General features: G+C 36.1%; 1 protein-coding gene and 1 pseudogene across 7 annotated transcripts in view; one reads left to right on the forward strand and one right to left on the reverse strand.

Moving 5' to 3' along the window:
* PEAK1 (pseudopodium enriched atypical kinase 1) overlaps positions 1-27,461 on the reverse strand; it is a 241,051-nt gene that overhangs the window by 124,240 nt on the left and 89,350 nt on the right. Inside the window, exon 2 of one of the 7 annotated variants that reach the window (XM_054592029.1) lies at positions 15,596-16,187. The exons of the other annotated variants lie outside the window; for them this stretch is intronic. The gene's annotated coding sequence lies outside the window, so the exon portion shown is untranslated. The remainder of the gene's footprint in view (positions 1-15,595; positions 16,188-27,461) is intronic. 7 annotated transcript variants of the gene reach the window in all.
* On the forward strand, positions 25,256-26,685 carry LOC129085614 (elongation factor 1-alpha 1-like; annotated as a pseudogene).

Below are 27,461 nucleotides of genomic sequence, written 5' to 3' on the forward strand. Positions count from 1 at the left end.
GCTACCCCTAAGGTAGTAATCATGTTGCAATATAATGTATCAAATCAACATGTTGTAAACCTTGAATTTACACAATATTCTATCAGTTATATCTCAAAAATAAAATATATAAAGTGCCTAAACAGAGGCTGATTCATAATAAGCACATGATAAATATCAGTTCTTTTCTCCTTTATTAAATCTCTATATTTAATGGAGGACACATATCCATACTCCATCTTGACATACCAGTTGGGAAGTTGGAAAGCTATTTCTGTGGAAAGCACTGTTAATTTATGCTGGTAGGTTTCAAATATCATTGATAGTTTAATTAAAAATTTCAGCTAGCTTGTAAACCTGTCTATCATTTACTGTTTCTACAGGGATAATGTACTCCAAGTTCTGACCAACTGATTTGTGAATAAACTTTAAATTCCATTTTGGACTTGTAGTCTCCGTTAGTTTCATGAGAGGCTGTCAGACTGTATCAAGGAAGGAGTTGCTGAGTAATAAGGTAATGTGTTTTAAGAATTCAAATAGACACGCAAAGGACACATTGCCAGGAGCCCGGGTTGGAGGCAAAGCGGCGGGTTCAACTTTTATAATACCCGACCAGGTAAGGCCACAAACTAACACAGAGGCAGTAGGAATTAATGGGCAGGAGCTTATCTGAGAGGGCAAATAGACATTTATCAAACAGTGGGACATTGCAGGAGAGGGGTAGGGAGTAAATATGACCCTGGGGTTTCCCTAGATGAAAAACCACGATGATTTCCCCAGAGGCATAGTGAGAAATGTGGACAATTAACGTAGCAACAATTGCACTACTTTAACTGTAGAAGATAAGGAGAAAACTGACACCTGAATGAAACTAGCAGTCTAAAACCAAGTATGTGATTAAAAGTTCTTCCTAGTAAAAATATTTTAATTGCTATTTTCTTATATAAATTTGACTCTAAATCTTAAGGACAAATGGTTTGGTGAGAGCAATATAAGAGAGACAAGGTGCTGATATGGATGGTGAAGGGAAAGTAGGTAAAGTGACAATTGTCTAACTATCTTTGTTTTACTACATATAAAGGCAGAGAAATAAAACTTGAGCTGAGCCAGTGTAATGATGGGGCCAGTGCAGAGTTTGAAACATGGGAACCCCAGCAAGAAGGTTCACATACTCTAGATGTGCATGAACATATGCCAATAGGGTTCCACGGGCCTGTTCTCAAGGAAAGAGAAGAAGCTTAGACTCTTCTAAGAGTTAGAAGTTAGAAGAGTTAGAAGTGGGGAGTTAGTGGATAATATTTAAGGAGACCACAGTGTGTTGGAGGAGAAATTAAATTACCCTCAACAAAGGTATGTTGGGTCTTCATCGTCCTTAACAGTGAAAACACCTGCTTGTGGTCTGTATCACTGGATCATTACAGAGAGTCAATGCTTCTCTGAATGGAAAGTGACAGGAAGAATGCCAGGCATTCTTAAAGATGTGTTGTGTCCCTGGTCTTGTGTTTTCCAGAGAACTGGGTAGTGTTTCCATTCCCCTTAAAACCCACCAATTAACTCTCAGGAACTCAAATGAACAATATTCAAGGCCATTACCAATTAAATATGTCAGTTTATACAAGTTATTCAAACTCTCTAGGCCTCATGGTCCTTACCTTTTCGTTTAAATGACAAATAACAATTCTTTATACTGATAAAAGCAGTCAGAAAATAAAGATATGCAAACAAACAAAATCCTAACCCCAAAATCTTACTATATACCCTTCCAGGTCTTTTTCTTTTTTTACACCTATCAATATACAGATGTACTTAATGACATGAACACACTGTTTGGTAATATGAATACTTTTAAAGTGTTTTCCAAAATTGACTGTCGCTTCAAAAAATTATGTTAATATAAATTTGCGTTAAAAATGCTCATTTAAATCACTCAAATTTGACAGGAGAAATAAAGGTGCAGTCAGAGTCCTTTAATAACCTCAAACAGTTAACAATATTTCTCATAATAAATAAACAACTCTTTCCTATGGAAATAGTTATCTGGCAAGATTACCTATTCAGGGCACAGCTGAAAACTAAACAAAGTAGGAGAGAGCCTTAGTATCACAGGTATAGACTCTATTCTTGTTTAATACACAAATTTAATTTGGTCAACCTAAATCAGTTTTGTTGGTATTGTTTTTCCAGAAATAAAGGTCAATGCTTAATGTGTAATCTGAAGAATTATAACTGTCTTTCTCATGCTGCCCTTTATTTGTACATCTCCTATCCACTTTACTAGGACCCACTGAGATAACAATGTTAACTTATTTTGAGTGGTTAACATGTGTGTCCCACTGCTTTTTCAAAAAGGGGCCCAAAGGGTCCTTCTACTATTATCCTTTTAAAGACTCTCTTGCTAATGATCTCTTCTGTGATCTTGTCTATTTTCAAATATTTAAGGGTGGAATAACTTTCCAGAACCTACAGCTTTTATCCTGTCTTCTTAATCTCCAGACATCAGCTTCCAACTACCTACTAGACCTTTCCAAATAGAATTATCTTTCTTCCAAAATGTGCTCCGCCTTTTCCTGGGTACCATAATAATTATGGTAACACAAATTGGTATGCATTCAGACTGGACCAACTTTGAGCCCTCCTGGTTTTCCTCATGCTATCTCTAATCAATTGTCAGATTCTGTCTCTCCCCAGTCTGTCACCTTCCTTTGACAACCCTGGCCATATCCTGGGTTCTGGATTTCATTACTCGTTGTCTGAAGTACTAGTATAGTATCCTGCTGTCTCCCAAGTTCTCTAAATTACGAATCTTCATAAAATCATTTGTGGTTCCCAGTTTCCTATATAAGTATTTGTTACTCAGAATAAAATATAAAGCTTTTTTTTAATCTGACATTGTCTTATCATTTTTTAAATGTCTCCTACACCAATATAAAAACTGTTCAAAATTCTATGGAACTTTCGATTCTTCAGTTAAGTGCCAACTTCCTTGTGAAGTTGCAGATGTTCCTTTTAAAATTAACTGTTTCCTCCTTAAAATTCTCATTACATGGTGTTTATGTCTATCTGTACACAACTTCCTCACTCATTAGTCTTAGCTCCTTGAAAGCAGGAGACATTTCTAACTCAGTTTTGGTGCTGTATATTTCTTGAGCAGATGAAAAAAAAAAAATGATGCATTCTTTATTATCTGGGTTCACTGACCAAAGTAACTGAAAAGACACTTCTGTTCTTTTGACTACCTGACAGCAAAAGGGAAAAACGAAAAATACAAAAACCAAACTTAAGAACTCAGAAAGCATTTGTATGTGGGGCAAATAGGCCTACATCTCTTAAGGTCATCACTGCATTTTTCAGAATAGCACCATGATTGACATTGATATTAATTATAGCATGATTTCAAAAAGATTATGTTTTGTTTATCCTGTATTTAAGAAAGGAACAATAGAAGTGTGAAATGTATTTTGTAAAGATTTCCATACAAATGGCTTTATTATTTAAGTTTATTTAATTATAAAAATATCCAAACTTGGAAAAAAAAAAAAGATAGGAGAAAAAAAGCACTCCAAATCTTATTCTACATTTTAAAAAACTGTACGTCACATAGCACCAAATGATTATTCTAACTAAAAACCTTTTAGTGTTTAAAGAACTCAAGCTCACCCTGGCTGATGTGGCTCAGTGGATTGAGTGCTGGCCTGTGAAACAAACGGTTGCCAGTTCGATTCCCAGTCAAGTTACATGTCTAGGTTGCGGGCCAAGTCCCCAGGAGGGGACACTCGAGAGACTAACAAGCATTGATGTTTCTCTTCCTCTTTCTCCCTCCCTCCTCTCTCCAAAATGAAATAGATTAAAAAAAAAAAACAAAAAACCTCAAGCTCAGTTATCCAGAAAATTTGGCCAAATAGAAGGCATTCTAGTTCTAGAACATAGAGAGCTAAGATTTTACTGTATCACTATATAGTTATTCATCCACCTCTTCTGTTTTAATGTGTGACTGGAGAAATGATGGGGTGGGAAGATGAGGAAATGTGGAACAAAAAAAAGAAGATAAAAATGGAGAGTGAAGGTTCGCTGGTTTGATTCCCACTCAGGGCATATGCCTAGGTTGTGGGCTGCCTCCCTAGTAGGGGGCACATGAGAGGCAACCACACATTGATGTTTCTCTCCCCCTCTTTCTCTCTCTCTAAAAATAAATAAATAAAATCTTTTTTAAAAATGGAGAGTAAGAAGAAAGAGAACACAAAGGGTGGAAGGACAATCATGAGGGTTAGGAAGAACAGGAAAATAAAGCAAAAGCCCAATGTATGTGCAGACACCTTCCGAAAAAGGACAGCTCTTCCTTAATTTCCCATGTTGCGTCCCTTTGTTCTAATTGACTTCAGGCTGATATGTGCCCCCTTAGATGCACACTGAATTCCAAGTCTTCCTACACATATACTTTATACAACACAGCCCAGTTAAAAGGATTTTAATTGGTGTGAACCATTCCTTGCAATTTTAACATTTTAAAAATGAATAGTTTTGCTAAGTACCAGAGGGTGACATATGCTAATTAATCATTCAATAAATGAGCACATGGACATGAGTGCAACTATGAGACATGTTGCCAACACTACATCTTGAAGAAGCCTCCCCTTAAATGAGTGCCCATGAAAGATGTGAATTTACTGTGCAATACTCACAGAAGTTTCCCACAATTATTTGCAGCGGCAATAACATCATTCTTGCATTTTCCTCTAGATATTTTATGCTAAGCAGCCTGTGAACCCTGCTATTCTTTTATAATGTTTAACTTTTGTAAACACTAGTCAGTTAAACATCATATTTACATTTTTCTATTAAAGAGAAGATTTTACAAACTCATTAAGTTCATTTGTTAAATGGACAAACAGGTGAAGGATAGCTCAAGTGAAGTGCTTGATCAAATTCCCTTCCTCCCCAATTTTGTCTGTCAGGCAGTAAAAGCCTTACCATTGCTAGCTCAAGAAATAAAATAATGCCAATGAAAATTCTGCACGTGGGGTTGTCATGCTCTGATTTTCTTTAAATATTGCTGGCACTGGAGAGAAAGGTATAATCTATCAGTAGGTCTCAAAATATTACCAGGTACACTTTTTGAAAGAGAAGAAAATCCCAGAAACCATTTGCTTTATTAGCTCCTTGTACTCACTACTCTATTTTATATTTTCTTGGATCACCAGAATTCTAAATATATTCTAATTTCCCAAGTCCCTAGATTTACTGAGAAAAACTGGTTTCTGATTTGTTGATGGCACTGAAAACTGAGTGGCTGATTTAGGTAAGGAAGAAACCTGGACTTTGGAGAAGAAATGGGTATTGTGAGACACACATCTGGTACAGAGCAGGCACTGACAAATGTTAGTTTCCTTCCCAAAATCGTAACAAATGGTAGGGAAAATTTTTGTTTGCTCATTAAAAAATCAACCTGAAAGGAAACCTAACTGAAGTCTAAATATAATTACCTTTGAAAAAAATTTAGAAATTATAGTAGAAAGTGTGATTTTTGAGTGTACCTTTAAAATGAAAGACAATATACTTCATCTTCCAGAGTAAGCCTAGAAGACAGAATTTCAAGAAACCTGTGCTTAGTTATGATGTATGGCAATGGTTATTACTTAAAATAATAATATTACCCAAAATAATTCTTAGAGGAGGGTAAACCAGTAATAGAAATAAGAAATTATGGACTTAGAGACTAAAAAAGCTTCCCAAACGGCAAAGGTCATTTAAATTTGATTACTCTCCCTGTGCTCTTGCCAAAAAAAAAAAAAAAAAAAAAAAAAAGGGGGGGGGGGTGGAATTTATTAGTCAGGTAGAATTAATTTGGACATAATTAAAAGTAAAGAAAATAATGAACATTTTCATCAAGAGGTTTCTATGCAATGATTCAAAAAGGTGTTTGAAATTATCTGTTATTTTGATTTAATAATTTTGGAGAGGTTACTATTATTTGTCAAATTTTTGCTTCTACTTTATTTTCCTTTAAATAAAGAATATATTGGTAGAGAACTCACCAAACAGGTTCTTCTGGAGAGAAAGCAAAGATTTATACCAACCTAAGTAGACTAAGACAACTTTTGGGCTACTCTGAAAAATAATGTTGTTAAATTATGAAAGTAGTCGGTCAATACCCCACAAATACAGACAAAAAGACAGAAAACAAGATGCTTCTTTAACATAGATGGTGTGATTAGCTTAATATTAAACTACATGAAAGAGGGCATAGCACTCACTTTTATTTTATAGGTAGCTCTAACTAGAAGACTGCTATAAGCATGGAAAACTTCCACAGCTAAATTAATATAATGGTAAAATAATTTGAGTTTATAAAAAAGGTACATGAATTTTTCAATTTTTGGATTTAAAAATTTTAAATAGGATTCTGTTTTCCAAAAGTCAGTCAGTTTGATTGACTGACTTGGCAAAGGGAAGTTCTCTTTTCAACAAGTATCCATAACAAGGAGCCTGGGATAGTGTCAAGGGTGCTAGAGAAGAGTGTGCAGGGATAACACAGGATTTCTAACAAGGAACAGTTTTACATTTCCAATTGTGGCTTTCAATTTTTTTTTTCTCCCCAGAACTCTCATGGTGCTCTTCTGTGGCTCCACTCTCAGTGCAGGCCTGGCACCAGGTTGGGCTGGAAATGGCTCTGTGCTTATTTATGAAATAAGGGACAAGCCTCTGAGTACAGCTGTTCCCCTGAGATGTTAAATAAAGTTAGTGAGAAAAATCCAACGTTAAGCAAATTCTGCTATGCATCTGCTGACCAACTGCAATCTATTTTTTTTTTTTTATTCTTATAGCACCTATTTACTGGGCTACTACTGTTACTATGTATGTCATATCTCTAATTAATACAATAACCTTGAGGGGCAGCAATATTCATTTTAGTAAATGAGGAACTGAATAGATTAAGTTCCTTGATCAATGCTATACAGCTTTTAAGTAGTAAGCTAAAACAGACACCCAGTCCTTACTCATTTCAAAGTCCTATTCCATTCTATTAAAACATGCTATTTGTATATTTCACATGCTCTCTTTGCTGTGTTAAAAGACTCCTCTAGTTTCTGATCTCAGCACATCCCATTCCACTCTGTGCTTGACCATTTCCTTAGCTAGGGCCGTGAGTAGCTCTGGGAAAACAATATCCCATTTTTAGTATTGTTTCCATGGGACTTCTCAGGGTGACTATCACTAGACATTGTTAACTATAGTGTTCACCCTTCCTTTCATTCTTCTTCATTTACTTACTTACATTAACTAGAAGATCTATGAATTCTAGGCAATGTAATGTAGAGGAAAAACACTGTGTTTCCTGCCCAAGAAGGAAAACTAGAAAAATGACTCAAAAGTCAAACTGCTGTTTAGAATAATAGAAAACAAATAAGACAATCAAAAATAATAAATTATGGAACAAATTCTAATGCATGACATGTGCAAAAGTACTTGGTTTTGGTAAGATAGGAACATATAACTGTGAAAACTAACCTATTAATGAAAAACTGAAGTAATGGCTATAACAAACAAGTCATGAGCAATTATTAAATAATACATATCCTTTACCATCTCCATTACCATATTGTAGAGCAGCTATAAAATGTAAGTTCTATAAAGGGTTCCTTTTGTTAAAATACATTTTTGAAGAACTATCTTCTCTCCATTGCTTCTATTTTTTAAACAAGGAAAAAGTAAAGTATCTACAGACTAGCAGCTCGGCTTTTAGTACAGATTCAACTATTTACTCGCTAGCAGAGTAGACAGACTATACATGTTGAAAAAAGGTCTATAAAAAGAAAACAAATTGAAAGATTTAAAAAAAATTCTATTCTAAGATACTCCGTTATCCCTTATTTTTAATGTAAAATAAATTCATTTGTGACATATAAGAGATGATATAGAAAGTTCAAGATTTTTACAGACCCTCAACCACTATGTAAACACTAGCAAAAAGAGATATTCAAAGTACCTGATTAAGTATCTGCATCCATTTTACTCTTAGCTTATTTCTTCACCTTTCAGGAAAAGATGTGTTCTGTTTTTGTTTTGTTTTTTGTTTTTCAAGTACAAGAAACTATCAAGCAAGCCAATAGATGGCAAGGGCAGTGAATAAAGTCTAATTTGGGTTGAACTGAAGTTTGATTATCTGGAAACATGAAAGCAATTTACCTATATTAGCATTAAATGCCTAATACTGATGAAAATGTTACGAAAGTATGATCCAGTAGTAAGCTTTCTGTATTGAGACTTAAAAGACCACCCTCCACCCACCCCAGCTAAGTAGTTATATAGTACCCTGGCAAAGTTGCAGGATGCTTTCTGTCCAATGAGATGACAGTAACTAGTCCTCATTTCTATGAGATGCAAAGATGTCCATATCCTAATCCTCAGAACCTATAAAAACGTCACCCTATATAGCAAAAGGGACTTTGTAGATGTGATTAAATTAGGGCCTTATTGTGTATTGATTTGATATGCCTTCGAAGTCACTTGTTTATGATTTAAGTGAAGTTCCCTTAATCTACATTTATGGCAAAGACAAATGAAAAGTTGCCTTTAGAAGTTGTTTTGATGTAAGAATGAAGTTGTTTCATGATGTCATCATTTCATCCCTTGTCACTGATAAGCACTCAGTAGCTCAGCTACTGAGGGGCCCCACTGGGGGCTTATTCATAAGAACTTGTGGAGAAGCATTTATGGCAAGGGGACATTTAGATTATAAATACTCAGAGTTTGTGAAACTAGTCTAGAGTTTCAGTCTGGACAGGGTGATTCTGCTGATGGAAAAGAGGTCTCCAAAGATCTTTGGTGCATTAGCTAGCTGCTGCTACAGTAAAGGCAACACTATTATAGGCCATCGCAAAAGCTGTCAGTGGCAGTGGCACTCAGCAGGAGACCATCTTGCCCATCAACACCTGGCACCATCATTCCCAAGCCACAGGGGACTTCCATTTCTGTGCTAGCAGCTGGAAGTCAGTTCGCTGTTGGTTAAACCGTCTCTCCTCCCAAGTACTAACTCTTACAAAGTTCGCCTCAAACTAAATTTGGACTTTATTCCCTTCTTTCCCCCTGCCTGGAACAATAGTGTAATTAATTTATCATTGCACTAGAGTATGTTATTTCTTTACTGGCTTAGTAAGAGACATTATCCTCTATGCTACAGGCGTGTGAAATTCCCACAGTGAACCTGTGGCAAATAAATTGCTGGCAAAGACAAACTCAGTCTCTGAGCAACATTTGCCCGCACAGCAAAACATTTTGAGAACAGGAGATTATCTGAGTGAGCCCAATATAATAACAAGGGTCCTTGAAAGTGAAGGAGTGAGTTAGGAGTCAGAGTCTGAGTGATGTGACAGAGAAACACTTGATCAGCCATTGCTGGTTTGAAGATGGAAATGGGCCATAAAGGCTAGCCTCTAGAAGCTGAAAAGGACAAACAAAAGAGCAGCTTCGGAAGGAAGGCAGTCCTGCCCAGAAGTTGACTCTAGCCCATGGAGAGTAATTTCAGACTTCCCATCTCCAGAACTATAAGATAATAAATTTGTGTTGTTCTAAACTACTAAGTCTTTTGTAATTTCTTTCAGCAGCAACAGGAAACTAGTAACTAGAGACAATCTCAGCTCTGACACTTAGCCTAGCTATGTGCCCTTGGGCCAGTTAATTATGCTTCTCAGCTTTAGTTTCCTTAACTGTAAAATGGAGTTGACCAATAGCAACTCCTGGTTATTAATCAAATAGTGTAAGTGCTGAATGATGCTGAGTTAAGTAATAAAAAAATCTAGCTATTTGTTTACTAATTCTTATTCTACACTAAGGCAACATAATGCAACTCAGAGTTTCTATATATACAAGAACAATGAATTAATGCTTCTATCACTAAAGTTACTGGTAATATACCAATGTAGATGTCATGGTTTGTTCTGACAGACTGTAAGGTTGCAGTTCTTTTAGATTCCAAAGTTCCCAAAGGAAAGGAGCAATTTGTTGGAAACCCAGGTTATACAAACAGTATACAGTAAAGACTCTGCATTGATTATCCTTAGCTTTTTTTCTTCATTCTTCAGGAAAATATTCCTTTTATACCAGGAAACTTTTTAAAAAAAGATTTCATTAATTTTTCTTTAGAGGGAGGGGAGGGAGAAAGAGAGGGAGAGAAACACCAATGTGTAGTTGCCTCTTGCGCTCCCCTTTCTGGGGGCCTGGCCTGCAACCCAGACATATGCCCTGACTGGGAATTGAACCACAGACCCTTTGGTTCACAGGCCAGCACTCAATCCACTGAGCCACACCAGCCAGGGCTATACCTGAAAACTTTTGATGACCAAACATAACATTTAAGATAGGAAGACAGATCACTACAGTCCCACCTCTTTATATTTATTTTTAATCCTCACCTGAAGATATGTTGTGATTTTAGAAGAAGGGAAAGGGAGTGGTGGGGGAGAGAGGGAGAGAGAAAGAGAGACAGACAGACATGGATGTGAGACAGAAACATAGATCTGTTGCCTCCCATATGTGCCCTGACTAGAACCTGAACCAGTACACTTTTGGTGTACAGGACAACCAAGTCACCCAGCCAAGGCCCAACTCTTTATTAATGAAGACAAAATCATAATAAATAACTCATTTTGTTGCCAATACTCGGTTAATGTCAGGGGTGGGTTACTTCCTGGTTTTTCTACCTTTTGTTACAATAGGGATTAGCAAGCCATGGCCCGTGGGTCAAATCTGGTCTGCCACCCGCTTTTTGAAAATAAAGTTTTATTGAGACACAGGAACTCCCATTATTTACATATCGTCACAGATGCTTTTTTTGCTACAAAGGCAAAGATAAGTAAGTGCAACAGAGACTGGCTTACGAAACCTAATGTATTCAGGATCTGACCCTTATACAGGAAGTTCACTGATTCCTGTGATAGTGTATCACTTCTCAAAAATTAAGCACAGAAGCTTAATTTTTATTATAAAACGTTTGAAAACAATACATTTTTAAAAAGACCATTCACCAAAGTTTTAAGAATGTTACACACATAAAAGAATACAGTGACTTAATGTAGCATATACACTAACTTGAATAAAATTCTGTGTAGTGCAGGCTCCATGGCTCTACTAAGACACCATGGTGGTGAGTTCACTTTTGGCTAAATGATGATTTAATAGCAGCAAAATGACTAATCTCAGTATACACACGGCATGCAAAATAATATAATGACTTACTATTGCTGTAATTATTATTGAATAGGATAATGTATTTGATCATAACTATATTAAAAATTGATAACTAAAAATCATTTAAAACACTGTTTCCTTCATAAAGCATTTTATGACTATATACTAAATACCTAATCCAAGTGGGATTATAAGAGGTCTGTCTAGAAAAAGTCTAGTCATTGTTAATATAACGAGAATGGTTGGTACAGCATTGATGTAACCTGGCAGTCAAGGAGAGTGGACTAGAACGTGCATGTGTGAACAATGACAACTTCACTGTACTTGTCAGTGGGGGCAGAAGACACTGTTGAGTGAGCATGCGTCCCATGTGACCATCACATTCAAAATAATGAGTAGAGCAACGACTCTGCATCAAGTTTTGCATTAAGCTTGAACCAACCAAGATAATGTTATCCCAAAAGTCCTGTCAAAAGGTCACACTATAAATACAGATTTAAAAGTTATACATCTGGCTTTATATAAGAAGTGATGAGAAACATCTTTTTTTAAATTTAAATTGTTTTATTGTTTACGCTATTAGAGTCTGTCCCAGGTTTTTCCCCCTTACTCTCTTCTGTGCAATGACCCCACGTCTTCAGGCAAGCCCCACAACATTCATTATTCATATCCCTGGGTCATGCATATATATTCTTTGGCTACTCTATTCCCTATGCTGTACTTTATTTATAACATGAATATTCTGTTAATTACCAATTTGCACTTAATACCCTCTTTTGCCCATCCCCATAAGCCTTCTCCCATCTGGCAACCATCAAAACATTCTCTGTATCTATGATTCCCTTTCTGTTCTGCTTGTTTATTTTGTTTTTTTAGATTCAATTATCGACAGATATGTATTTATTGCCATTTTATCATTCATATTTTTGACCTTCTTCTTAAAGAAGACCTTTCAAGACTTCATATAATACTGTTTTGATGGTGATGAACTCCGTTAGCTTTTTCTTGTTGGGGAAGCTCTTTACCTGTCCTTCAATCTAAATGACAGCTTTGCTGGATAGAGTAATGTTGGTTGTAGGTCCTTGTTTTACATCACATTGAATATTTCTTGCCAATCAATTCTAACCTGCAAAGTTACTTTTGAGAAATCAGCTGACGGTCATGGTAGCTCCACTGTAGGTAAATTTTCTCTTGCTGCTCTTAAAATTTTCTTTGTATTTAACCTTTGGCATTTTATGATGTGTCTTGGTGTGGGCCTCTTTCGGTTCATCTCATTTGGGGCTCTGTGATTCCTGGACTTATGTGTCTATTTCCTTCACCAAGTTAGCGAAGTTTTCTGTCATTTCTTCAAATAGGTTTCCAATTTCTTGCTCACTTTCTCTCATTCTGGCACACCCAGAATGCGAATATTGGTATGCTTAAAGTTGTCCCAGAGGCTCCTTACACTATCCTCACTTTTTTGGATTCTTTTTTCTTCTTGCTGTTCTTATTGGGCATTTTGTGCTTCCTTATATTCCAAATCTCTGATTTAATTCTCGGCTTCATCCATTCTCCTACTGATTCCATGTAAATTGTTCTTCTTTTCAGTTCATGTATCCTTCATTTCTGACTGGTTTGTTTTTTTTATGGTTTCTATCTCCTTTTCTATGCTGTTGAAGTTCTGAGTTCACCTACTCTTCCTCTAAGTTCACTGAGCATCCTTAAAACCAGTGTTTTGAACTCTGCATCTGGTAGATTGCTTGTCCCATTCTGTTTAGTTCTTTTTCTGGAATTTTGTTGTTCTTTCATATGAGACATGTTTCTTTGTCTCCTCATTTTGACAAGCTCCCTGGGTTTGTTTCATGTACTATGTAGAACCACTACATCTCCCTCATCTGGTAGAGTGGCCTAATGTAGTAGGTGCCCTACAGGGTCCACCTGGCATAGCCTCTCCCGCCAGGCGAAGTGCACCCACTGTGTGAGCTGCATATACTTTCCTCTTGTAGTTGAGCCTTGATTGCTGTGTGCAGGTCAATGGGAGGGATTTACCCAGGCCAATCAGCTGCAAGGACTAGATGTGACCAATGACCACCAACCTCCAACCCCCATGGAGCATGAGCTATGCAGGGGACCACTCCACAAAGCAGGAGTTACTCAGCAGCACTTTGGTGCCCACTGAGTCTGCCCCTTGAGTGTGTTACTTGTGTAAGATGGTTGGGTGGTGGTGCTCTGACATGGTCCATAGCTGTCCAATGGGTGAGCAGGTTTTGGGGCCTCCCAGGAGGGATTAGGCCAAAGCCAGTCACCACCTATGTTCTGTCTGGGGCCACCCAGCAGAAGCTATAAAGCAATCTGCCGGTGTCTGCTATTTATATTGCGCTTGGAGGTGCCCAAGCAAGGCCAAGCTATAAACCAAAGCCATCGGCTACTAGTGATGAGCCTGGGTCCACTGTGTGAAAGGTAAGGGCATACTTAGGCCAGATGCTGTTAGTTTGAGAGAAGGAAAACCTGAAGCATGAGCCAAGACAAGCCATTCATAAGGAAAAGCCACTGGAAACAGCCTGGGTAGGCCCAAAAGTTGGATGGGGTAGAACCTCAGGGGATCACCAGGGTGGGGCAAACATTGTTAGTCAGACTGATGAAGTCTCTGCTATAGTGACACCCTGCTGGCTCTGTGGGGAGAGGACTCAAAAAAGGAACAACGGCTTCTGCCAGGCCTTTTGTCTTGAGAAAGTTGACACCCTGATGCCAGATACTTCAGTTCCTCTCCATATGCATCTGGTGCCTTTCAAACTGCTGCTCAGGCATTGGAGCTCAGAGGAAGTGAACCTAAGTCCATACATGGGCCCCTTAAGAGGAACTACATGGGACTCCAGTAGTTTCTGTCTTCCACAGCCTCAATCCTCACTGGTTTTTACTTTCAGAAGATATAAGGAACTATCTTCCTAGTATTGGACCCTGGGCTGGTGGGGCCTGGTGTGGAGCTGGGACCCCCTAGTTCCTAAGATATCACTCCTGATTTTTATCTGCCACACGTGAATATGGGGTCCTCCCTTTCTGCCCCTCCTACCAGTCTCAGTGTGGTTTCTTCAACCTTGTAGTTGTAGGACTTCTACTCAGCTCGATTTCTGATGATTCTGAATAATGGCTGTTCCACAGTTTAGTTATAATTTTGATGTGGCTATGCAAGGAGGCAACCCTTGTTTCCCTAAGCCACATCTTGACTAAAGTCTGAGATATATCAGAGAGTATTTCTAACTCTTTTGCACAACCTCAGACTTAGTTATTCGAGTTGTTTATACACCCAACATCCCTTACATAAGAGTCCATGTACTAACTCCTGGAGTTTAGCATTAGCCAAAATCATTTTTTCCATTTATCAGCAATGAGTAACTTTTTAAAGGAACACTTTATCTTGGAATCTTGGGAGAAATGGCAATTCTTTCATTAGCTAAAGGAAATTGTGAGAGATCAAAATAGCCTATGCTAAACGTATTTCCAAATCAGTACATCTGTAGTTATAAAAGACTGAAATCAAGTTAAATTGAACCTTCATTAAATTGAGTGATGTTCTATCCAATGCTTTTGAGAAAAGAAAATAGATAACAAGATATGAAATAGTCAGACTTTGGGGGAATCCAAGACTAAATCAGAAATTGTCCCTGCATCCAAAAAACAATTAGTTTAGTTGGGGAGTTGAAATGTACAAATAAAATTACAAAACAAAATGATAATAAGCACTGCAAGATAAAGTGTTTTACAGATAAAGTGTTTTAGGAGTTCAGAGAAAGAAAACATTGCTTCCAACAGAAAAAAGGGATTTATAAACAAAGAACATAAACCTGGGCTAAAGGATGAATAGGATTTATTTTTCCTTTTCTTTATTAATGCATTATTTAGAATAAAATCCACCAACTTTAAGTGTATAGTAGGATAATATTTGTTAATTGTATAAAATTGAGCAACTGCTACAGAAATGAAGGTATAGAATAGTCTCTCACTCAAAAAAGTTCCCTTGTTCCCCTTTGTACTTGATCCTTTCCCCTCTACTGGTACCAACAATCTGCTTTCAGTTACTATGTCTTTTCTAGAATTTCATATAAATGGAATCATACGGTAAGCAGTATTTATGCTAAATTTCACTCACTTAGCATAATGATTTTGATATTTATCCATGTTGTTCTATGGAGTACTATTTTGCCCCCCTCTTTTTTTTGTTAGTAGGGCTCCATAGAATGGATATACTAGAATTTGTTTAGTCACTCACCAGTTTTTGGTTGTTATAAAAAATGTTATGACATGTGAACATATTTCTAGGTGGGCATGTATTTTCATTTGGCTTGGATTAATACTTTTAAGTGGAATTGCTAGGTACAATAGTAAATGTATGTTAAACTTTATATGGCATATCCATATTGCTCTTCAAAGTGGATGTGGCAATTTGCATTCTCACCAGCAATGTCTGAGGATTCCAGCTGATTCACTACTTCAGCAACACTTGACAATGTTGGTCTTTTTCTTTATTAACATATTGTTCTGATAACGAGTGGTGCTGAGCATCTCTCCATGTGTTTGTTGACCATTCATGTATCATGAGGTGTCTGTTCAAATCATCTCTCCATTTTAAAACTGAATTGTTTCTCTTTTTGGGTTCTTTACATTTTCTGGACACAAGCCCTCTATCATATACCTATTTTGTAAACATTTTGTTCCAGTATGTAACTTGCCTTTTTGTTTTCCTAAGTGCCTTACAAAAAGCAATTCTAATCCTGTGAAGTACATTCTACCAATATTTGCTTTTAGTTTGTGCTTTTATGTTCTTTTAATGAAATCTTTGCCTAACCTATGTTAAAAAGATTTTCTCCTACAGTTTCCTCTAGAAATTTAATAGCTTTAACTTTAAATTTTGAATTTCGTATTTTTAAGGCAATGTTATGTATACTTTCAGGTGCAGATGAAGGTTCATTTTAGCCTACAAAGATGTCCACTTGTTTTGACACTATTTGCTAAGAGAACTTCTTCTCCATTGAAATAAACTGACACATCTGTAAAAAAAAAAAAATAACCAATTTGTCATATATATGTGGTTCTATTTATGTACTCTCTATGTGTTTATTGCCCTATGTGTTTATTCCTTTGCCAGTATCAGACTCTGTTTTCCATTGATCTGCTTCTCTTTATATTATCCCACACTGTTTTGATTACTGCAGACCATAGTAAGTGTTGAATTGAATACTGCAAGTCTCCTCTCTTTGCAACATCTTTTTTGCTCTGCAAGTCCCACCGAATTTCAATAAAATTTTACAATCAGCTTATCAATTATATCATCTATTCGACCCGTTTTTCTTGTGTAATGGATGCATTTCCCTCTAGGTACCACTTTGGCAGCACCCCACTAATTCCAGTATGAGATATTTTCATTATCAATTTAAAGTGTTTTCAAGTTATAATTTATTCATTGACCCAATGCTCATTTAGAAGTGTTTTGCTGATAATCTTATAATTATTGCTTTCTAATTCAATTTCATTGGGGTCAGGTAATAAGCTCTGTATGTTCCAATCTTTCTATGAGACTTGTTTTCTTGGCACAGATTGTAGTTTATTTTGGTTAACATATGTAAACTTGAAAAGACTATCTATTCTACCCCTGTTTGGCATAATGTTCTACAAATATCAAATAAGGCTAGGTGGTTAACAATCTATGTGTTTGCTGGATTTTCTTTTTCTTTTTTCTTTCTTTTTTTTTTCTTTTTAGTCTAGTTCCATCAGTTGAAGAAAGGATGGCATTAAAATCAACTATGAGCACTGGCTGGTATGGCTCAGTGGATTGAGTGCCGGCCTGCAAATCAAATGGTCATGGGTTCAATTCCCAGTCTAGGGCACATGCCTAGGTTGCAGGCTAGGCCCCTAGCAGGGGGCGTGCAAGGGGCAACCACAAATTAATGTTTCTCTCCCTCTCTTTCGCCATCCTTTCCCCTCTCTAAAAATAAATAAATAGATAACTTTAAAGAAAAATCAACTATAATTGTGAAATTGCCTAGTTTGGCATATATTTTGTCAATTTTTGCTTCATGCATTTTTGAAACACTGTTATTACATATATACATATTTATGATTTTGCCTCTGTTGAATACCAATTTAATTTTCCTGTTGGATTTTCAGCTATTATATCTTGCATTTCTATAATAGTTGTCTCTATGGATTACATTATGTATCCTTAAGCTTTCACAGTTCACTTACTGTGAATAATGGATCATATAAAAAAATGTTCGCTATCTTAAAAGCCTGTATGTCCCCAAACATTCATCATAAACCCCACAAAACAATTACGTACTTTTAGTTTTCAACAGTTAAACAGTCTATAAGGAAGTTAAGAAAAAAAAGGCAAAAGAGAGAGAAGTCTTTTACATTTGCCCAGATATTTAGAATACAAAAAGGGGGACCCCTGAAAAACTGGAATTTATTTATTAAAAACTGTATATTTACTTTTACAGGTTTAAACTTCAGTCACCTTCAAAGTACTGTCCATTTGATGCAATATGCCTAACGAGATATTTTTTCCACTGTTCAAAATAGTTTTGGAACTCATCAATTTTGATGCCTTTTAGTGCTTCTGCCATTTTTTGTTTCACCTCTTCCACACTGACAAAATGTTTCCCTTTGTGGACTTTTTTCATCCGGAGAAACAAAACAAAACAAAACAAAACAAAACAAAACAAAACTTGAAGTCGCTCAGGGTGAGATAGGGTAAATAGGAAGGGCTGGGCACAGGGGTTATGCCGTTTTTGGTCATAACTGCTGAACACTCAGTGCAGTGTGTGCAGGTACACTCACAAATCACCAGTCATGAAATGGGGATACCCACTGAGTCTTCAAAAAAAATTTAGTGAAGCTGAACACAGTCTTTCACAATAACACCAGCTAGTACACTGATACAGATGTTTTCCTGGAACACTCACATATGAGGGAAGCCTGTGCTGAAAGGGGCCTTTCTTCCAGAAGATAATTCTGGGTTTTTTGGGTCTGCCCTCTTATATGATGTTCTTTACTCTTAATATTCAAGTTTCCATTTACAATTAATTACTTTCTGTTTGAAGAACCTCCTTCAGTGTCTCTTGTAGTGCAGGCCCCTTAGTAGAATATTTTATCTAAATATGTATTTTGCCTTTATTCTTTTTTAATTGTGGTATAATAGATATAACATTATAGTAGTTTAAGGTATACAATGTAATGATTTGGTATTTGTATGTGCTATAAAATAATTATCATAGTAAGTACAGCCTTCATTCTTGCACAATATTTTTGGTGGGTAGAGAATTCTAGGTTGACAATTTATTTTCTTTCAGCACTTTAAAGATGATATTCTACTCTCTTTTGCCCATGCTTAGCTGTTTATTAGTCTGTGGGGTAATTTACACACCACTTAGGAGGGTACAAAAAAGTACAAGTTTCTCAAGGGTGTTAAAGCATACATAAAACATACCCAAAACATACAAAGAAACAAACATAAAAACAAACAAAACACATTAAAAACTTACATGACTTTTGTTTTTAAAGAAAGGCAATGCTATATTCAATAATTAATCTATAAGTACAAATAATTTTCCAGAGGATGTTCAGTACAGCATTATTAATGAAAGGGAAATGAGAGAGAACCTAAGTGTCCCTTCTGGGGATTGGTCTATTAAGAGTGTACAGCACTATGACAATATTATGCAGTTATTAAAATGGAGAGGGTTACTTAATGACATTGAAAAATGTTCACAAAATATACCTAGGTTTGGAAAGAATAGAACCTAGATACAGAATAATCCCAACTTTGCTCAATATAATGCATATAAACCCAATAAAAAGATTAAAAGCCTAATAACAAAATATTAAATGAAAAAAATATGTATTACAAATCTTTTACTACATTCAATACTTATTACTTGTTAAATCAGATAAAACTGCACTAAGTTACTAAAAAACAGTCACATATGCCCTTTACTCAATGCAATGCAGCCTAGATGTTCTAGCTCTGATGGTTACATATAGACAGACCACCTTCTCGGTCACTGCAGTTCTGAATGAGTCTGACAAAGACTGTTCTGAATATCACATGGTCAGTCACCTGAGAGGAATTACTCCAAATTGTTATGAGTATGGACACCCAAATGATAGTCCTCTATAACAAACCAATGCTAAAGTAGAAGTATATGTGTCCTAGACAAGATTTCTTCTCTTGAAGTGAAGGGCTAGTACATTAAAGAGGTTTTACATTAAATGTCTTCATCATATGTGTGCAGCCAGATGGATGGTAGTATGCAGATATACTGAAACATCAGCTGGCTGATTTCAATTAGCTTTGAAGAGAGACAAATGATAGTGAGGATCTATAATGGTAAGACAAGAGGTACTGAGAAAATATTTTCTTACATATGAATACCCCACCCCATCAGCAAGAGTTCCCAATTATATAATATAGCTAACAGGTTATCCTGGAATGCATGTGTTGTTGGAAAGAAACTCTGTTATGAAGCACCTAATTGGGCAAACATTTTATGTCCAAGGTAAGAAAATCAGCTAATGTAAGTGAGGAAAAGGAATTTTAAAAAATCCAATATAGACTATAAGCTTGTGTTTCAGAATGACTGAGTTTTGTGAGAAAATTTGGAAGCAAATAAAAATACTTCTGTGGTAAGCTACAGTACTTTTGGGCCAAATCAAACGCTCTGCTGAGATTAGTAACTAAACTAGTGTTGGCTTTTCCAGGCTTATCTGGCAATGCCAATTTTACATCATGTTCCTCAAGGTGTAAGCTGTGTTGCTCATGATGATTCTCCTCTGTACTACACTAAGAAAAAGGACAGGAAAGAGTCCTTGAGAATGCCACTATTTAGGCAAAATTTGACCTAAAAAATTCAGGTAAAGTCAGAATAGAATAAAATTAATTTCATCATTCAAACTAAGTTGAGAATCTAAAATCTGACCTTTCCCCTGAATCTCAGGGATTCTAATGGCCACTCAGGAAAGTATCTTGACTCGAACTGTCTCAAAAAATCTAATAATTTTTATTTATTTATTTAAAAAAATAAATTTATTGGGGTGACACTGGTTCACAAAACTATACAAGTTTCCGTGTACAACTCAATAAATCATCATCTGCACAAAGGATCATGCGCCCATTGCCCAAAGCAAAGTTTCTTTTTCCATTTATCACCCCTCAAATGATCTTTTTAAACATAAAGCCAAACAGAAACACAAAAATTTTAAAACATAATGTTAACATTTAATTTTCTTTAATAGAAAATAATCCACAAAATTTTTTCTCATTGTTAGCTCCATGCTAATGAAATGCCTGATGTTAAGAAATTAGTTTTTGGTGTCTTTTTCATTATATTCAGTGACTGGGATGCTAACTATTAATTTTTAAATGCATACTATACTGTAGGTGTACTATACCTGGACGTACAAACATTTCCAGGAAATGCAGAGTTCCAAACAACATGAACCCAAAGAGGCCCACAAAAGACACATCATGACTAAAATCCCAAAGGTTAAAGACAAACAGAGAATCTTCAAAGAAGCAACAGAAAAGCACTTAGTTACCCACAAGGGAGTTCCCTTAAGACTGTAAGCTGATTTCTTAACACAAACATGCAGGCCAAAAGAGACTGACATGAAATATTCCAGGTGATGAAAAGTAAAGATCTACAACCAACAACTACTCTCTTCCCAGCAAGGTTATCATTTAAAATGAAAGAAATACAGAGCTTCCCTGACAAGAAAGTAAAAGGAGTTCATCACCACCAAAACAGTATTAAGAAATGTTAATGTGTCTTTGTAAATAAAAAGTAAATAAATAAGAATAATAAAAAGACAAGACAACATACCTATCAATAATCACTTTAAATCAAAATGAATTAAAAGCTCAAATCAAAAGTTATAGGTTGCCTGAATGGAGAAGAAAATAAGACCCACACATACTATCTATAAGATATCCATTTCAGGTCAAAAGATGCAGAGTGAAAGTAAAGAGATAGAAAAAATTACTTCATGCAAATAAAATGAAAAATGGCTGGGGTAGCAATACTCATATCAGACAAAAGAGATATTAAAGACTATAACAAGAGGTAAGGACTCAACATAAGGAGAAAGGGATCTAGTCAACAAGATTTTTGCACCCAACATAGGAGCACCTAAATATATACAGCAAATACTGATAGGCATAAAGGGAGAGATCTACAGTAATACAGTATTTATGGGGAACTTTCACAACCCATTGACATTAATGGATAGATCATCCAGACAGAAAATCAAAAAGGAAACAGCAGTCTTAAGTGACACAATACACCAGATGGCTTTCATTGATATTTTCAGAGCATTTCACCCAAAAGCAGCAGTATATACTTAATTTTCCAAATCCATGTAACATTTTCCAAAATAGACCATATGTTAGGCTAAACAACAAGTCTCAATAAATTTAAGATAACTGACATTATATAAAGCATCTTCTCCAACCACAATAGTATGAAACTAGAAATCAATTACAAGAAAAAAGAAAATGAAAAACAAATAAATACATGGAGGCTAAATAATATCTTGCCAAACAATCAATGGGTTAACAACAGATGACTGAAGAAATAAAAAGATGCCCAGAGAGAAAAGAAAATAAAAACACAATGACCCAAAATCTACGGAATATAGCCAAAGCAGTTCTAAAAAATAAACCCACAGTGACACAGGCCTACCTCAAGGAAGCAAGCAAAAAAGATCTCAAATTAACAATCTAACCTTAAAACTAAAGGAACTAGAAACAGAACAAAAGCAAAGCTCAAAGTAGGTATAAGGAATGAAATAATAAAGACAAGAGTGGAAATAAACAAATTAGTCTAAAAAAAATACAAAAAATTAATGAAACCAAAAGCTGGTTCTTTGAAAAGATACACAAGATGGATAAAACTTTACACAGATCCATCAGGAAAAAAAGATAGAGGGCCCAAATAAAGTCAGAATTGAAAGAGAACAAACAACTGACACCACAGAAACACAAAGGATTATCCAAAAATACTATTAACAATAATATGCCAACAAACTGAACAGTCTAGAAGAAATGAGTAAGTTCCTAGGCACATACAATCTTCCAACTGAGTCAAGAAAAAACAGAAAATCTGAACATACCGATAGCTACTAATGAAATCAAATTAGTAATCAAAAACTCCCAACAAACAAAAGTCCTGGACCAGATGACCAGAGAGAAGAATTTTACCAGACATTTAAATAAGAACTAAAACCTATCCTCAAAACATTCCAAAACAGTCATGAGAAGGGAAGACTCCTAAGCTGATTTTACCAGGTGGGCATTACTCTCATTCCAGAACCAAACAAAGACATTCCAAAGAAAATTATAGACCAATATTCTTGATGGACATAGATGCCAAAATTCTCCACTAAATATTAACAAACCAAATTCAGGAATACATTTTAAAAATTATATACCATGAACAAGTAGGATTTATTCCTGAGATATAAGGTTGACTTAATATCCACAAATCAATAGCATGATAAACAGCAAAGCAAAATAAAAAATAAAAACCATATGACCATCTCAATAGACACTTAAAAAGCATTTGACAAAATCCAGCACCAAAAAACTCAGCGAAGTGGTTACACCGCAACATAATAAAGGCCATATATGAAACACCCACCGCTAACAGACTCTCAATGAGGAAAAGTCAAAATGTCTTCCTTAAAGATGGGAACAAGACAAAAATGTCCACTTTCAACACTTTATTCAACATAATATTGTAAGTCCTTGCCACAACAATCAGACAAGAAAAAGCAAAAAAAGGCATTCAAATTGGAAAAGCAGTAGTAAAACTGTCATTATTTGCAGGTGACATGATACAGAGAACCCTAATGATTCCACCAAAAAATAATTAAAACTGATAAATGAATTCAGTAAAGGAGCAGGATACAAAGTTAATACTCAGAAATCAGTTGCATTTTTATATACCAATTATGAATTACCAGTAAGAGAAACTTAGAAAACAATCCCGTTTATAATTGCATTAAAAAATAAAATACCTAGAAATAAATTTAACCAGAAAAATATTCATAAACTTAAAAAGACATTGAAGAAACTTTGGAAGATACAAATAAATGGAAGCATATACTGTGTTCATGAATAGGAAAAAATAATGTTGTTAAAATGTCCATATGCTCTAAAGCATTCTATAGATTTAATGCACCCTCTATCAAAATACCAATGGCATTTTTCACAGAACCAGAACAAATCATGCTAAATTTTATGTGGAACCACAAGACCCAGAATAGTCACAGCAATCTTGAAAAAGAAACACAAAGTTAGAGGTATCATGATGCCTGATATCAAACTATACTACAAGGCAACAGTAATCAAAACAGCATGGTACTGGCATAAAAACAAACACATAAACAGATAAAAATGGATCAATGGAACAGAATAAAGAGCCAGGAAATAAACCCATGCCTATATGGTCAATCAATATCTAACAACATCGGCAAGAGCAGAATGAATAAAGACAACAGTAAATGCTGTTGGGAAAAACGAAGGGATAAGAGCAAAGAAATAAAACTAGACCACTTTCTTACACCATATGCAAAAATAAACTTGAAACACTTAAATATAAGACCTAAAACCATAAAATTCCTAGAAAAAATCATAGAGAGTAAACCCTCTGACATTACTCATAGTAGTATTTTTTCCTGGTATATCTACTTGGTCAAGGGAAACAAACAAACAAACAAACAAAAACAATTAGGAGTATATCAAACTACAAAGTTTTTGCAGAGCAAAGAAAACCATCAACAATGAAAAGTCAATCTACCAACTGGGAGAAGATATTTCCCAATGACATATCAGATAAGGGGTTAATATCCAAAATTTATAAAGAACTTATACAAAAAAAAAAATAAAATACAAACAATTCAATTAAAAATGGATAGAAAATCCAAAGACATTTCCCCAAAGAGGACATACAGATGCCCAATGGATGAATGAAAAGATGCATAATGTCACTAATCATCAGAGAAATGCAAATTAAAACCACAATTAGATACCACCTAACACCTTGCAGAATGCCTATCATTAATAAATCAACAAACAACAAGTGGTTATGAAAATGTGGAGAAAATGTGCTGTTGGTGGGACTGCAAATGGCACAGCCGCTATGGAAAACAGTATGATGGTTCCTTAAAAAATTAAAAATGAAACTATCTTATGACACAGCAATGCCACTTCTGGGTATCTATCTGAAGAAATCCAAAACACTACTTCAAAAAATATATGCACCCCTATGTTCATTACAGCATTATATACAATAGCCAGGATAAGGAAGCAACCTAAGTGTCCATCAATAGACAATTAGATGAAGATTTGGTACCAATATACAATGAAATATTACTTGGCCATAAAAAAGAATAAAATCTTACAGTTTCTGTCACCATACATAGACCTGGATGGTATTATGCAAGTGAAATAAGTCAGTCAAGGAAAGACAAATCCTGTAAGATTTCACTTATTTGTGGCATCTAAAATAAATAAATAAATAAACAAGAAAGAAACAGACTCATAGATACAGAAAACAGACTGATGTTTGCCAGATGAAAGTAGGGTTAGGGGGATGGTTGAAAAAGGTGAAGGGATTAAGATGTGCAAATTGGTAGTTACAAAATAGTCACAGGAATGTAAAGTATGGCATAGAAAATATACTTGTAAATATTGTAATAACTATGTATGGTATCAAGGGTGTAATAGACTTATTGGAGGTTATCACTTCGTAAATTATACAAATATCTAACCACTATGCTGTACACCTGAAAGTAATAATTAAAATAGTTTAAAATAATAAATGTACACCTGAAACTAATAATAAAATAATATTGAATGTTAACTGTAATTGAAAAAGATAATTAAATAAGGGCAATAACTTGTTTTGAAAAAAACAAAACAAAATCCTGAAGTGTGCCCATAATAAAAGTGCTCCCTTCAAGGGGGGGAAATACAAAATGAAGACTCTCAGTCTGCATTCCAGATGGACTGACTCTGTCTGTTTGTAACATTAGTATGTTCAACATTTCTGCCAGAACACAGGTGCTGTGAAAACCACCTCTGAATTAATGCCAAAATGGAAAATAAAAAGACTCATATCAACATCTGCATCGCTGGGCCTATAGATTCTGTAAGTCTACCACTACTGGCCATCTGATCTACAAACGTGGTAGGAAAAACAGAAGAACCACTGAAAAATTTTATGAGGCTGCTGAGATAGGGAAAGGCTCCTTCAAGTGTGCCTGGAGCTTGGATAAATTGAAAGTTGAATGTGAGTATGGCAGCACCATTGTAAAAATTCAAGGCCAGCAAGTATTACATAACCATTCATTGATGCCCCAGGACACAGACTTTATTAAAAAAATGATTACAGGCACATCTCAGTGCTGTCCTGACTACTGATTATGGTGTTGGTGAATTTGAAGCAGGTATCTCCAAGAATGGACAAGCCCTGTGAGCATGCCCTTTTGACTTACACACTGGGTGTGAAACAACTGACGTTGGTGTTACGGATTCCACTGAGCAGCCCTACAGCCAGAATATACGAGGAAATTGTTAAGGAAGTCAGCATCCACATTAAGAAAACTGGCTACAACCCTAGCACTATAGTATTCATGCCAATTTCTGGTTGGAATGGTGACAACGTGCTAGAGCCAACCGCTAACATGCCTCGGTTTCAAGGGATGGAAAGTCACCCATAAAGACAGCAGTGCCAGTGGAACCTGCTGCTTGACGCTCTGGACTGTATCCTACAACCAACTCATCCAAATGGCAAGCCCCTGTGTCTACCTGGCTCATCCCCCCCACCCCAGGATATCTAATACAATTGGTGATATTGGTACTGTCCCTGTGGGCCAAGTGAAGTGTTGTTCTCACACCTGGTACAGTGGTCACCTTTGCTCCAATCAACATTACAACTGAAGTAAAGACTGCTGAAATGCACTATGAAGCTGTGAGTGAAGCTCTTGCTGGGTACAGTGTGGGCTTCACTGTCAAGAACGTGTCTGTCAAAGATGTTCCTCATGGCAATGTGGCTGATGACAGCAAAAATGACCCACCAGTGGAAGCGACTGGATCCACGGCTCAGGTAATTGTTCTGAACCATCCAGACCAAATCAGTGCTCGGTATACACCTGTTCTGGATTGTCACACAGCTCATACATACTGCCTGCAAATTTGCTGAACTGAAAGAAAAGAATGATAAGTCATTCTGGGAAAAAACTGGAAGATGGTTCTAAGTTTTTGAAATCTCGTGATGCCATCATTGTTGATATGGTTCCTGGCAAGCCCATGTGTGTTGAGAGCTTCTCTATCTTCCTCTGGTCCGTGCTGCTGGTTCATGACATGAGACAGACATTTGCTATGGGTGTCATAAAAGCAGTGGACAAGAAGGCAGAAGGAACTGGCAAAGTCACCAAGTCTCCCCAGAAAGCTCAGAAGGCTAAATGAATATTATCGCCAATACCTACCACCCCAGTCTTAATCACTGGTGGAAGAAGGGTCTGAGAACTGTTTGTCTCAACTGGCCATTTACCAGTAGAAGACTTGTTCAATGCATCGTAAAACCTTCAGAAGGAAAGGAAAATGTTTTGCAGACCATTTGTTTCTTTGTGTGAGTGGCAGTTTTGAAGTTATTACCTTTTAAAATCAGTACTTTTTAAAAAAAATTTTACAAGATTTTACATATTCATTTTTAGAGAGGAGAAGGGAGGGAGAAAGAGAGGGAGAGAAATAATGTGTGGTTGCATTTCGCATGCCCCCTGCTGGGGACCTGGCCTGCAACCCAGGCATGTGCCCTACACTGGGAATTAAACCAGCAACCCTTCGATTCGCAGGCCAGAGCTCAACCTGCTGAGTCACACTAGCTAGGGCTAAAATCAGTACTTTTAAGGGAACAGCTTGACCAAAAATCTGTCACAGAAATTTTGACACTTATTAAAACAAAGTTTAATGAGAGACCTGTGTGTTCTTTTGGTTAACAGTATTATTTCCTATAGTAACCTAGGTAAAAGACTTAAGTAAGAGTTGCCCATGATCTATTTCTGGTGTTAACATCTGCTGAAACTTTAGAATTTGATAATTCTGTTAATGCTTTTTCTAGGTCAAAACTTTGGGGTTTTTCACCTTGCCTTAGGGGGAGGAATAATCTGTTTACATAGTAAAAAGCAACAGGAGGGGGTCTGTTGGCACAACACTAAACAGGTTATGTGTACGCTAGTTTATAAAGGTCAAATTCTGTTGTTAT

Source organism: Pteronotus mesoamericanus, unplaced genomic scaffold (assembly GCF_021234165.1).
Source record: "Pteronotus mesoamericanus isolate MK-2021 breed Mesoamerican mustached bat unplaced genomic scaffold, CSHL_Meso_final scaffold_31, whole genome shotgun sequence".
NCBI classification, from domain to species: domain Eukaryota; kingdom Metazoa; phylum Chordata; class Mammalia; order Chiroptera; family Mormoopidae; genus Pteronotus; species Pteronotus mesoamericanus.